Raw genomic sequence first — 14,019 nt, 5'->3', positions numbered from 1 at the left:
TCCCACATGCCGCGGAGCAATTAAGCCCGTGTGCCACAATTACTGAGCCTGCGCTCTAGAGCCCGCGTGCTAAACTACTGAAGCCCGCTCTCTGCAACTAGAGAAGGCCCGGGCGCAGCAACACAGACCCAATGCAGCCAATAAATAAATAAATAAATAATTTTTTTTAAATTAGGCAGCAACCCCACCCTCTGGGGGGGCTAACTTTCTTAGACAACCACTACACAAAAACAATACATTATTGAACAACCACACACCCAGTTTCTGGAACAGTCTCCATCCTAAATACTCTGACCTGCCAGCCACATAGATGTACTTGTCAGAGCAAGTATCTGGAATTTTAATTCGGAATACAAGGACCCCACACATAAACGACAAAAGCACAGATTTACATGGACTATATCCCGAATTAAATGTTCGTATCTCGAACTTTGCAAAGATCAGCTGTATTTCATAGGGTGCTAAGTAAAACCTTGAAACTTAACAGGGGAATGTCTAGAGAAAGAACTGGCGACTCATCCAAGACCATGATGATGATGGGTCAACCAAATAAGATCAATCCTTGGATAAAAATGAAGCAGGGACAGAAGTCTACAGGACTTGTTTCCCCATATTCCATTCCATTTCTCTTTCATGTACCCCCATCTCACATGCCCAAAACGCTGACTCACCTAGGCCTTCTCTTCTTTCAAAGCAGCACCCCAATGCTTTCATAATACCCGGGGGCGGGGTGGAGGCGGGGGCAGTAGGGTAGAGAAGTAAACAAATCAGTTAAATAAGTCACAAAGCAATAAGTGCTATAAGAAAAAAATAGAGGGGGCTTCCCTGGTGACACAGTGGTTGAGAGTCCGCCTGCCGATGCAGGGGACACGGGTTCGTGCCCCGGTCCGGGAAGATCCAAACATGCCGCGGAGCGGCTGGGCCCGTGAGCCATGGCCGCTGAGCCTGCGTGTCCGGAGCCTGTGCTCCGCAACAGGAGAGACCACAACAGTGAGAGGCCCGCGTACCGCAAAAAAAAAAGAAAAAGATAAAAATAGGGCATGTTGATAGGCAGTGTTCTTTAACCTTGCATGCCCATTAATATCATCCCAGAAGCTTATACAAATACCAATGCCTGCATTCCACTCAACCAACTGGATCAGAATCCATAGGAGTAGGGCCCGATAAACAGTTTTTATTTAAGGTCTGCAGATAATTATAATACACAGCCAGGTAGGAGAACCAATGGTATAGAGTGGCCAGAGGGTCTTATTTGTACAAATTGCTCAGGGACGGCCTTTCAGAAATGATGCTTGAATTGTAACTTACATTGTCCCTCCAGGACAATCCGAGTCTGTGTCAATGGGGATAGCCAACCCTACTTCAGGGATCTATCCCTTCGTTTCCTTTCTCAGTAACAAATAACTGCATCGTATCAGGCCCAGAGAGATTGTGAGGATGAAAGACACAGAAGATATTAAACACAGTCAAAGGAAAGCGGAGCCCAAACACTATGGAGGAACAGTGTGCTGTTCTACTGCGTGGACTGAGACAGTTATCAGGGTCTGGGAGTGCTGCCAGCTTCAAGAGCACGCTGATGTTCCAAATGATAATTAACCACAGTGAGAAGGGGAGAGATCCATCAGAGCAGCGTGATCCTTTATTCTTTAGAAAATGTGGCAACAATCCTCCTTTAGAATAAATAATGAAAGCAAGGAAAATTTTACAATTACAAATTTTGTATAAATCCTGTGAATCCCTCTTACCACCACACTAGTGGTCTTTGATCAAGTGGAGATGAGCGACAGGCCAGGCAGAGTCTCCACATCACACCTTGTAGAGGTCACACTTTACCCAAGCGACCTCAATCTGATGTCCCAAAACGACAGCTCAGTAAAACCAGAATAGTCCAACGCATGAGAGGACCGCCAGCCAAGAGGCAGCTGGGTCTTGGAGCAGCGATGAGACTGGAGATGCGGGCAGAGGAGGGAGGCGTCTCCAAGTGCCCCGCACTCGCTTAGAAAAGGTGTTAGGGGAAGGGGTCTTTAGCGGCCCGGAAGTCTGGGCTCCGCCGCGCTGCGGCTGCTCCTGCGGGTGTTGCAGCAAGTCGAGAAAGCTGAGGATGGAGATGCTCACGCCCAGCCCCGCCCAGGGGCCGGCTACAGCTCGGGCTACTCCGGACCAAGGCTGCGGCAGCCGGGGGCTTTAACTCTGCCCCGCCTTGGGCCGGAGCCTCCCGTTCCAGGTTCAGATGCCCCAGCCATGACCCCGGGGCTGCAGCTCCTCTGCACCGGGCCCGGAGCTCGGGAGCCAAAGCGCGGAGGAAGGGGCTTAGCAGCCGAGAGGCGCCCGGGAGGAGCCAGGTAATGGTTCGCTCGGGCGGCAGAGGCCGGGCCTGGCCCGGCACGGCACGGCCCAGGAGCACAAGCCGCAAGCTGGCACTCACCTCCGCTCTGGCCTCCCGACGTGCGCTCTCCGGCGGCCGGGTACCCAGACGCCCGTCGCAGCTGCACCAGGCCGCCTGGCCCCGGCTTCCTGGACCAGCTGTGTCGCCTCACCCCCGACCCCCGGCTGCGATTGGTTGAGCTCTGGGAGGGGCGGACCGAGGGCGCTGACTGACAGCCGCGGGCTTGGAGCGCAAGCGTACCCTGGAGCAAGGACGCAGTTGGTGCCTGTCGAGCTCCGCACCACCAGGTTCACGCGGGAGGGTGTCCTGCTGCTGTCGCCCTGTGGTCTGAGCTCTGGCCCCTATCAGGACCCCGGCTCCTGTCGCCTTCAGACATCAGGGTTTCCCCAGGGAGCATCCATTTAGAAGCTTTTGTCTTCTCCGCCTAAGTGACCAAACCCCAGATGCCCCTACTTGGGCCATCTTTCCGCTCAGTGGCGCAATGTTTTGTTCCTTGCACCAGAGAAATAAGATTTGCCAAGCTGTGGCTTCCCTGGTGGCGCAGTGGTTAAGAATCCACCTGCCAATGCAGGGGACAAGGGTTCCAGCCCTGGTCCGGGAAGATCCCACATGCCGCAGAGCAACTAAGCCCGTGCACCACAACTATTGAGCCTGCGCTCTAGAGCCTGTGAGCCACAACTACTGAGCCCGCGTGCTGCAACTACTGAAGCCTGCGTGCCTAGAGCCCATGCTCCACAACAAAGAGAAGCCACTGCAATAAGAAGCCTGCGCACCGCAACGAAAACCCCAGGCAGCCAAAATTAATTAATTAATTAATTATTTTAATAAAAAGATTTGCCAAGCTCCAGCTGAGAGCCATTGGGTCCTTGAATCTTTCCTTGCTTGAAATTAGTGGACATATTCTGTTAGCCCTTAAAACAACCCTTTTGCTTTTACTCGCCCTGTATGTGACATGGGTCTTCCAGCAAAAAGGCCTGAATACTCCCCACACACACACCCGAATTCTAGGTAATCCTATTTTGGACTTTCTTCTAAGCAGTAAAACGTCTGTAGCAACTATGTGAAATTCAGGAACTGAGAGGAGTCCTTCGAAGACAGAAGCACTTGCTCAGGAAACCGGAAGAGATGGCAGGGGTGCTCCGTGTTCCTCGGGGCTGGGAACACAGTGGGGTTAACCCCAGTTTATCCCAGCAAAACGCAGCTTCTAAAAGTAGACTGCCCCACCCATGCGCTCTAGGGCCCTCCCTTGCCAACTACTGAGCAGGTGTGCTGCAACTACTGAAGCCCTGGCCCTAGCGCCCATGGTCCACAACAAGAGAAGGCACCACAGCCAGAAAACCGACACCGCAATGAAGAGTAGCCCCACCCCCCACCCCAGCTCGCAGCAACTAGAGAAAGCCTGTGCACCGCAACGGAGACTCAACACAGCCAAAAAGACAAACAAACAACAAAGAAAAACAAAAGTAGATTGCCCAAGACTATTGTTCCAAGGTCGAAATATTTGACATCTACTGACCACAATGGACTCTATGTGCTCATTCAGAAGTTTTCATGGCAGACCTGCATGCATGGGTGACCCGTATGACTGGAATAAAAGGAGGTTCTACATGGGGCAGTCTCTTCTGGAGTAATCATTTCATTCTTCTTTCTCAAGGATCAGCCTTTTGTACTCATAAAAGGTGGTTTTCATTGCCTCTGTGCCTAATGATCAACAGTCCCATATAATAGACTTCTGCTCTAAGTCCCATCTTCCAGTAGGTGGACTCCCTGCCACCTGTCCTTCACAGTTTGGCTGTCTGACAAGTGGCTAATACTTAAATAGGACATGCTGACTCCTAGTCATGATTTTGGACCATTGGTGAGCCTTATTAACCCCCATTCACACAGGCACTCAGAACCCTAAGGCATTTTAGTGATCTTATATTTTACAGTTATTACAGACACAAACAAGAGTGGAGGGGGGCTTCCCTGGTGGCGCAGTGGTTGAGAGTCTGCCTGCCGATGCAGGGGACACGGGTTCGTACCCCGGTCCGGGAAGATCCCACATGCCGCGGAGTGGCTGGGCCCGTGAGCCATGGCCGCTGAGCCTGCGCGTCCGGAGCCTGTGCTGCGCAATGGGAGAGGCCACAACAGTGAGAGGCCCGCGTACCGCAAAAAAAAAAAAAAGAGTGGCAGGGACCAGAGATTCCTGTCCATCACTACTAGATTCTAAAAAGATCTCTGACTGCAAAGTCACCACACTCCCAGTGGAGAGTACTACTGTACAAAAAACAATGCACTTTGGATCCTAGCCTGACTCAGTCTAATTCACAGCTTTGTCTCTTATTAGCAGTGCCATCCCAAACAAAGTACTTAACTTCTCTGAGTTCATTTCCTCAACTGTAAATTAGGGGCAACACCACCTGCACTTAGGAATAAGTGAGAAGACAAATGAAAAGTACCTAGAAGAGTGTCCCAAATCTCTTCCTCTTGAATTCCCTATCTCAGGTTATGACATGGCATAAGGAATTTCTAAATGTTGCATTTATGATAACCTAACTTTGAGCTGGGGGAAAAAAATGAGAACATAGGTTTCTATATTTTGATATGAAACCAAAGGAACTGATCATTTCTGACCTGTCTGCAGGAATGGTTTACATGCTAATGTTACTAAACTTTATTTCTCTAAGTCAAACAAAGAACGGATCCTAAGTTTAGGTAAACAAAAGCAAATTAAGCTTGTTTATGATGCAGCTAACTTGAGGGGTATTCACCAGCAAGTCTGGCTCCATCTCTGATGGCAGAAGCTTGCTGCATAAGCACTCCTGAGTCCATGTCAGCTCTTGATTCAGTTCCTTTGCTTCCTCCTTTTGAACAAGTGACTGAAATTTGGGCCAGAAGAACCATCAAACCATTGTTCAAAATAAGTGACCGCTGTCACATTGGATACCGACCACCCTATTCCAAAACACCACGGACAGTGAGAGGATGCTGCCAAGGGTGGAGACTAGAAGAGGTATTTGGTTCCTGTATTAGTCGGCTCAGGGTGCCATAATAAAATACCATGGGCTGAGTGGCTTAAACAACAGAAATTTATTTTCTCACAGTCCTGGAGGCCAGAAGCCCCAGTTCAAGATGCCAGCTGATTCAGTTCCTGGTGAGAGTTCCCTTCCTGGTTTGTAGATAAACACCTTCTCAATATGTCCTTACATGGCAGAGAGAATGAGAACTCTCTGGTGTCTCTGCCTCCTCTTATAAAGACACCATTCTCATCAGGTTAGGGCCACAGCCTTATGACCTACATTTAACCTTAATTGCCTCTTGTTGGGAAAGACAGTCTTTCAGGCATGAGGCTTTGGCTTGGAACACTTCCTGACCAAGAGATAAAAGCTCGTGGCTTGTGCTGAGCTTGTTGCCTCATTGGAATATTTTTCCCTGTTTCAGACGTAATGCATATTCCTTTGCTCCACTCTCCCCAAAGGGTTCCTTCACCCCTTCCACCATATGATGACACAGTGAGAAAATGGCCATCTATGAAACAGGAAGCTGGCCCTCACCAGATACTGAATGCCTTGTTCTTGGATTTCCAGCCTTCAGAACTGTGAAAAATAAATTTCTGTTGTTTATAAGCCACCCAGTCTATGGTATTCTGTTATAGCAGCCCAAACGGACTAAGACACTTACAGTATACAGTCAAAACAATCTTCCAAAGTTACTTAGGTCATCTCCCTTTTTCCTATTCCCTTCAGTGAGTTTATGTCATACATCTGTAAAACAAATTCATTTGTCATAGTCCTCATTCCATCTTGAGATCCCCTGATATCCTAGTTAAGATTTGGGGGGTAAAATTTGCATATAGTAAAACTTCAGTCTTTGTGTACTGTTGCATAGGTTTTGATAAATATCTAGAATCATGTATCCACAGCCACAGTACTGTATAGAATAGTTTCATCACCTAAAAATTCCCACGAGCAGCCTCACCTGCCCTCAACTCTCGGCTACCACTAATCCTGTTTTCTCTCCCTATAGTGTTGCCTTTTTCCAGAATGTCATATAAATGGAATCATGCAATATGTACTCCCAATATTTTGATTAGCAAAAAGTTTGGAAACTACTACTCCTACTGATTCAGATATATCTAAAACAATTATCAATATCCACCTAATCACCAAGTTGGGAATCAGCTTCAATTTACAGCATTTTAAAAGGACTCTTCTCTCAGCTCTGTATGTTAAATTATCTAAATTTGGAAGAATCTTTTTTTTTTTTTGGCCGCACCATGTGGCATGCAGGATCTTGGTTCCCCAACCAGAGATCGAACCTGTGCCCCCTGCAGTGGAAGTGTGGAGTCTTAACCGCTGGACCACCAGGGAAGCCCCTGGAAGAATCTTTTTTGAGGCACAAAAAGATTTTCTTTTCCTTCAAAGACAAAAGAGAAAGTACACAGAAAGCCGTGTTATTCTGCTGACTTGCTTTCAATCCCCTCTGTTTTCTTTTTTTTCTTTGGCTGTGTTGGTTCTTCGTTGTTGCATGTGGGTTTTCTCTAGTTGTGGTGAGCGGGGGCTACTCTTTGTTGCAGCGCATGGGCTTCTCATTGTGGTGGCTTCTCTTGTTGTGGAGCACAGGCTCTAGACACGCGGGCTTCAGCAGTTGCAGCATGTGGGCTCAGTAGTTGCAGCGCACGGGCTGTAGGGTTCATGGGCTTCAGTAGTTGTGGCGCACAGGCTCAGTAGTTGTGGCGCACGGGCTTGGTTGCTCCATGACATGTGGGATCTGTGTAGGCTGTGGTCATCTGATCCCCAAGGCCCTCCTGGTTTACTCACTCCTAGGCTCCTAACTTTTACCATGGGCCCTTGTTATCTGGACCTGTTCCCCCTGGTCACCAGTCTCCCCTCAGATATCCACAGGATATCATGCAGCTGCATCCATAGATAAGAGACCTTGCACCCTGCCTGTTGGGTAGCCCAAGGGATGCACAGAGGTCGGCCTGAGGCTGCACAATCCCCTCCCCAAGGCAGTAGGATTCATTACTTCCACTTCAGCCAGATTAGGCTGCTCAGTCTTCTCTGATAAGCTGTGAATTTTCCCCACTGCGTCATCCAGTGGCTGTTGTGTCATCCTTCCCTGTGCTGCCAGAGCACACGGCCTGAGCCTCTCTTTGGTCATCACGGGCTGCCCTGTGTTATTGTCCATGTTCCGACCTAGCCTAGGCCTCTGCTAGGCTGTGAACTCCTTGAGGGCCAAGTTTGTCTGACTCCTTTCTGCATCCTTTTTACCTTGAATCACAACAACTTATTTATAAATATATTTTTCTATTATATTCTGAATTCCCTGCAAGTAAGGACTGTGTCTGATTCCTCTCTTTGTCCACTGCACCCGGCACAGGGCCTGGCACAGAGTAGACAGCAGTAAAGTTATGCTGAATGAACAAAGGAGTCAAAGGCCCTTGGCCTTCTGGAGCTAATTGAGAGGCCAGGGCAAGTTTCCCCATGGGAGAAGCAAGTTGTGTCCCTCTGTGGCTTGCACTCTCAGCCTGCTGAATACTCCTAAATGAGTCTTCTCTGTGGGGGCCTGTATCCAGGCCAGCCACAGTACTTCCTGTGAATGAACTGCTCTCTAGCTCGAGCTTGGTCCTGCCTGGATATCCCAGGATCACAGCCCAAGTCTAGAGCCAAGCCATGACCTGGGGTTCTTATTTCACTGGCATTTCCCCTCTGTCCCTGTTTGGATTTTCTGTAACTGTCTGCCTCCAGGGAGATGCTGGGGCTCAGCGTGTTTGAGCATGCCTTGGCTCTGTGCTACCACGTGCCAGAAATGCTCTCTGTACTGTAAGAACTACCATGACTCTTTGAAACAAGGAAGATGAATAAAGAGCTTTATTCTGATGGCAATAAACAAATAAATAACCTGGTTTCAAGACTTAGTGTAAAGCTATAGTAATCAATATAGTGTAGTACTGATATAAACAAATAAATAATGGAACAGAATAGAATCTAGTTATATTTTAAAAACAAAAAAACAAACTCATGGAAAAGGAGATCAGATTTGCAGTTACCAGAGGCGGGAGGTCAGGGGAAGGGGGTGTTGGATAAAGATGGTCTAGTTATAAAATAAATAAGTACCAGGGATGTAATGTGAACACTGCTGTATGTTATGTATGAAAGTGGTTAAAGGAGTAAATCTTGAGTTCTCATCACAGGCAAAAATTTTTTTCTTTAAGTTTGTATCTATATGGATGGATGTTCACCAAACTTATTGTGACAATCATTTCACGATAAATGTAAGTCAAATTCTTATGCTGTATACCTTAAACTTATACAGTGTTATATGTCAATTATATTTCAATAAAACTGGGGAAAAAATTTTTCCAGACAAAAGGTGTGTGAGTTCATCCCCATGAGACCTGCCTTACCAGAAATAGTAAAGGGTGTTCTTCAAGCAGAAACAAAAGGATGCTGACATCATAAAAACGTGAATGTGTAAAACTCACCAGTAACGCTATAGTCAAAATAAGATTCTCTAATATTTCAATGTTGTTGTGTAATTTACTTACAACTGTAGTTTAAAAGTTAAAAAGGAGGGAATTCCCTGGTGGTCCAGTGGTTAGGACTCAGCACATTCACTGCCATGGCCTGGGTTCAATCCCTGGTCAGGGAAATAAGATCCCACAAGTTGAGTGGTGCAGCCAAAAAAAAAAAAAAAAAAAAAAAGTTAAAAAGGAAATGTACTAAAAATGACCATAATGACAAAACAAAAAGACAATCCACTGAATGGGAGAAAATATTTGCAAATGATATGACCAATAAGGGATTAATATCCAACTCAACATCATAAAACAAACCAATTAAAACATGGGCAGAAGAACTGAATAGACATTTTTCCAAAGAGGAGATGCAGATGGCCAACAGGCATATAAAAAGATGCTCAAGGTCACTAATCATCAGAGAAATAAAACCACAATGTGATTATCACCTCTCACCTGTCAGAATGGCTGTCATCAAAAGGAACACAAACAACAAATGTTGGTGAGGATATGGAGAAAAGGGAACCCTCCTACGCTGTTGGTGAGAATGTAAATTGGTGCAGCCACTGTGGAAAACAGTATGGAGGTTTCTCAAAAAACTAAAAGTAGAACAACCATATGACCCAGCAATTCCACTTCTGGGTATATAGCTGAAAAAAACAAAAACACTAATTCGAAAAGATACATGCACCCCAATGTTCATAGCAGCATTATTTACAATTGCAAAGATATGGAAGCAACCTAAGTGTCCATCAACAGATAAATGGATAAAGAAGAAGTTTATATATACATACACACACACACACACACACACACACACACACACACACACACATATACATACACTGGAATACTTAGCCATAAAAAACGCAATTTTGCCATTTACAGCAACATGGATGGACTTGGAGGGCATTATGTTAAGTGAAATAAGTCAGACAAAGAAAGATATGATATCGCTTATATATGGAATCTAAAAAATACAACAAACTAGTGACTATAACAAAAAAGAAGCATATTCACAGAGAACAAACTAGTGGCTCCCAGTGGGGAAAGGGAAGGTGGGAGGGGCAATATAGGGGTAGGGGATTAAGAGGTACAAACTATTAGGTATAAAATAAGCCACAGGATACTGTACAACATGGGGAATACAGCAAATATTTTATAATAACTATAAATGAAGTATAACCTTTAAAAATTGTGAATCACTATATTGTACACCTGCAACTTATCTAATATTGTACATCAACTATACGTCAATAAAAAATTAAGTAAATTTTAAAAATAAATAAATGAAAAAGAATGCATTACTAAAAATGATAATGGTAAATTTTAGAAATGAAACTAGAAATCAAGCACAGGAGTAAAGCCAGGAAATTCACAAATATATAGAAATTAAACAACACACTCCTGAAAAGGTACATTAAAAAATATCTTGAGACAAATGAAAATGAAAAGGCAAAATACCAAAACTTACTACAACTGATACCACACAAATACAAAGGATCATAGAGGCTAAAATGAACAATTATACACCAACAAATTAGACAACCTAGAAAAAATGGAGAAATTCCTAGAAACATAAAATCTCACAGGAGTGAATTAAGAAGACATCTGAGAAGACCAAAAATGAGTAAGGAGATTGAATCAGTAATCAAAAACCTCCCAACAAAGAAAAGTCTAGGACCAGATGGTTTCACTGGTGAATTCTATCAAACATTTAAAGAATTAATTCCAATCCTTCTCAAACTTTTCCAAAAAGTTGAAGAAGAGAGGACACTCCTAAGCTTTGTGCTGATACCGAATCCAGATAAGAAGAAAACTACAGGCCAATATCCCTAATGAATACAGGTGAAAATTTCCTCAACAAAATACAAGCAAACTGAATTCAAAAGTACAATAAGAGGCTCATACACCATGCAAGGATGATCTTTCAACAAACACAAATATATATAATTTATATATAATAGATATTTATTTATATATTATATAAATATTACATAAATATAATTATATATTATATAACATACAAATATATATGTATATATACCTGACATTATTATAATTATATATTATAAAATAATTATATGTATTATATAATGTATAATATATAATTACATGATATATGCAAATATATAATTTATATATACTATATAATTTAAAATACAAATATAAGAGACTTCCCTGGTGGTCCAGTGGTTAAGACTCTGCACTTCCACTGCAGGGGGCATGGGTTTGACCACTGGTCGGGGAACTAAGATCCTGCATGCTGCACAGTGTGGCCAAAAAAAATAAAAATAGAATAGAATAAAATACAAATATGATACTTCACATTTATATATACAGTTGACCCTTGAACAACACGGGTTTAGACTGCATAGGTCCACTTATACACAGGATTTTTACAATAAATACATACTACAGTATTACGCAATCCTGAGTTAGTCGAACCCTCCGAGGTGGAACTGTGGATACAAACGGCTGACTGTAAAGTTATACTAGGATTTTTGCCTTTGCAGGGGGGTTGGCACCTCTAACTCCTGTGTTGTTCAAGTGTCAACTGTATATAATAATTATATATTATTTATGATATATATAATAATTATATATAAATATATACAAATATATATAATTTATATATAAACATATATAATATATAATTTAAAATATAAATGTGATACATCACATTAATAGAATGATAGACAAAAATCAGATGATCATTTAAGCAGAAAAAGCATTTGACAAAATCAACATCTATTCATGACAAAAAACTCTCAACCAACTGAGTATAAAAGGAACATACCTCAGGACTTCCCTGGTGGGGCAGTGGTTAAGAATCTGCCTGCCAATGCAGGGGACTTGGGTTTGAGCCCTGGTCCTGGAAGATCCCACATGCCACAGAGCAACTAAGCCCGTGCACCACAACTACCGAGCCTGCGCTCTAGAGCCCGTGAGCCACAACTACTGAGCCAACGTGCTGCAATTACTGAAGGCTGCATGCCTAGAGCCTGTGCTCCGCAACAAGAGAAGCCACCATGACGAGAAGCCTGTGCACTGCAATGAAGATTAGCCCACGCTCACCGCAACTAGAGAAAGCCTACGTGCAGCAAGGAAGAACCAACACAGCCAAAAATTAAATAAATAAATAAATTTATTTTAAAAAAGGAACATACATCAACATAATAAATGCTATGTATGACAAGCCCACATCCAACATCATACTCAATACTGAAAAGCTCAAAGCTTTTCCTCTAACATCAGGAATAAGGGTGCCCACTCTCACCACTCCCATTCAACATAATACTGAAGTCCTAGCCAATGCAGTCATGCAAGAAAAAGGAAATAAAAAGTATCCAAATCAGGAAAAAGTAAAACTGTCTGTTTGCAGATGACATTATCCTATACAAAAAAAAAAAAAAAAAACCCTAAAGATGCTACCAAAAAGCCATTAGAACTAATCAATGAATACAAGTGAAAAGTTGCAGGATACAAAATCAATATACAAAAATCAGCTGCATTTCTATACACTAATAACGAACTCTCTGAAAAAGAAAAAAACAATCCCATCACAATAGCATCAAAAACAATATAATGGTGTGTTAGTTTCTGCTGTAAAACAAAGTGAATCAACTACACACATACATACACTTTGGAATAAATTTAACCAAGGAGGTGAACTTCTTTACACTGGAAACTGTAAGGACTTCCCTGGTGGCACAGTGGTTAAGAATCTGCCTGCCAATGCAGGGGACACAGGTTCAAGCCCTGGTCTGGGGAGATCCCACATGCCGTGGAGCAACTAAGCCTGTGTGCCACAACTACTGAGCCTGCACTCTAGAGCCTGAGCCACAACTACTAAGCCCACATGCCACAACTATTGAAGCCTGAGTGCCTAGAACCTGTGCTCCACAACAAGAGAAGCCACCGTAATGAGAAGGCTAAGCACCGCAACGAAGAGTAGCTTCCACTCGCCGCAACTAGAGAAAGCCCATGCGCAGCAACAAAGACCCAACGCAGTCAAAGATAAACAAATTTAAAAATTAAAAAAAAAACTGTAAGACGTTGATGAAAGAACTTGAGGAAGACACAAATAAATGGAAAGACATCCTGTGTTCATAGATTAGAAGATTAATATTGTTAAACATCTAAATTACCCAGAGCCATCTATAGATTGCAATCCCTAACGAGATTCCAATGGCATCATTTTACAGAAGTAGAAAAAACAATCCTAAGAGTCATATGGAACGACAAAAGAACCCAAAAAGCCAAAACTGAGAAAAAAGAACAAAGTAGAAGGCATCACACTTCCTGATTACAAAGCGATAGTAATCAAAACAGTATGGCACTGGCATAAAAACAGACACATAGACCAATGGAACAGAATTGAGAGCCCAGAAATAAACCTTTGCATATACAGTCAACTAATATTTGACATGAGCCAAGAATACTCAATAAGGAAAGGATAGTCTCTTCAATAAATGATGTTGGGAAAACTGGATATCCATATGCCAAAGAATGAAACCAGACCCCTATCTTACACCACTCACAAAAATTAACTCAAAATGAGATTTAAACATAAGACATGATACCATAAAACTCTTTGACAATTGCTAAGAGAATAGATCTTAGAAGTTCCCAACACATACACACACACACAAAATTGTAACTGTGAGGTAATGGATATGTTAGCTAACCTTATTGTGATAAACATTGTACACCTTAAACTTACACAATGTTTTATGTCAATTATTTCTCAATAAAACTGTAAGAAAAATTTTAATAAAGTTGGAAAAAAACTCAAAAACATATCATAGCAAACACATACAATGGAATACGACTCAACAATAAAAAAGAATGAACTATCAGGTGAATCTCTAAATAATTATGCTGAGTAAAAGAAACCAAAGCAGAAGGAAGGGTTATGAAATGATTTATTTTTCAGGGGTGATAAATATGTTCATTTTCTTGACTGCTGTGATGGTGTTATGGGCACGTGTCAAATGTATCAAAGTGTCCACTTTAAATATATGCAGTTCATTTTATGTCAATTATATTTCAATAATTTTTTTAATCTTAAGGTATATATATCATCTTTTATTTCCTGCTCTAAACAATTTTTAATTAACCAACTGTA

General features: G+C 42.9%; 1 protein-coding gene across 2 annotated transcripts in view; it reads left to right on the top strand.

Annotated features, from left to right (window-relative positions):
• Window positions 1-14,019, top strand: part of RPL24 (ribosomal protein L24) — a gene marked incomplete at its 5' end in the record, with an annotated part of 104,674 nt that overhangs the window by 35,413 nt on the left and 55,242 nt on the right. The gene's annotated exons all lie outside the window — the stretch shown is intronic.

The sequence above is a fragment of the Mesoplodon bidens genome (assembly GCF_964165515.1).
Source record: "Mesoplodon bidens genome assembly, chromosome: 5".
Classification (NCBI taxonomy): Eukaryota; Metazoa; Chordata; class Mammalia; order Artiodactyla; family Ziphiidae; genus Mesoplodon; species Mesoplodon bidens.
The sequence above is the reverse complement of the archived record's forward strand: the minus strand, read 5'-3'. Positions and strand labels throughout refer to the sequence as shown.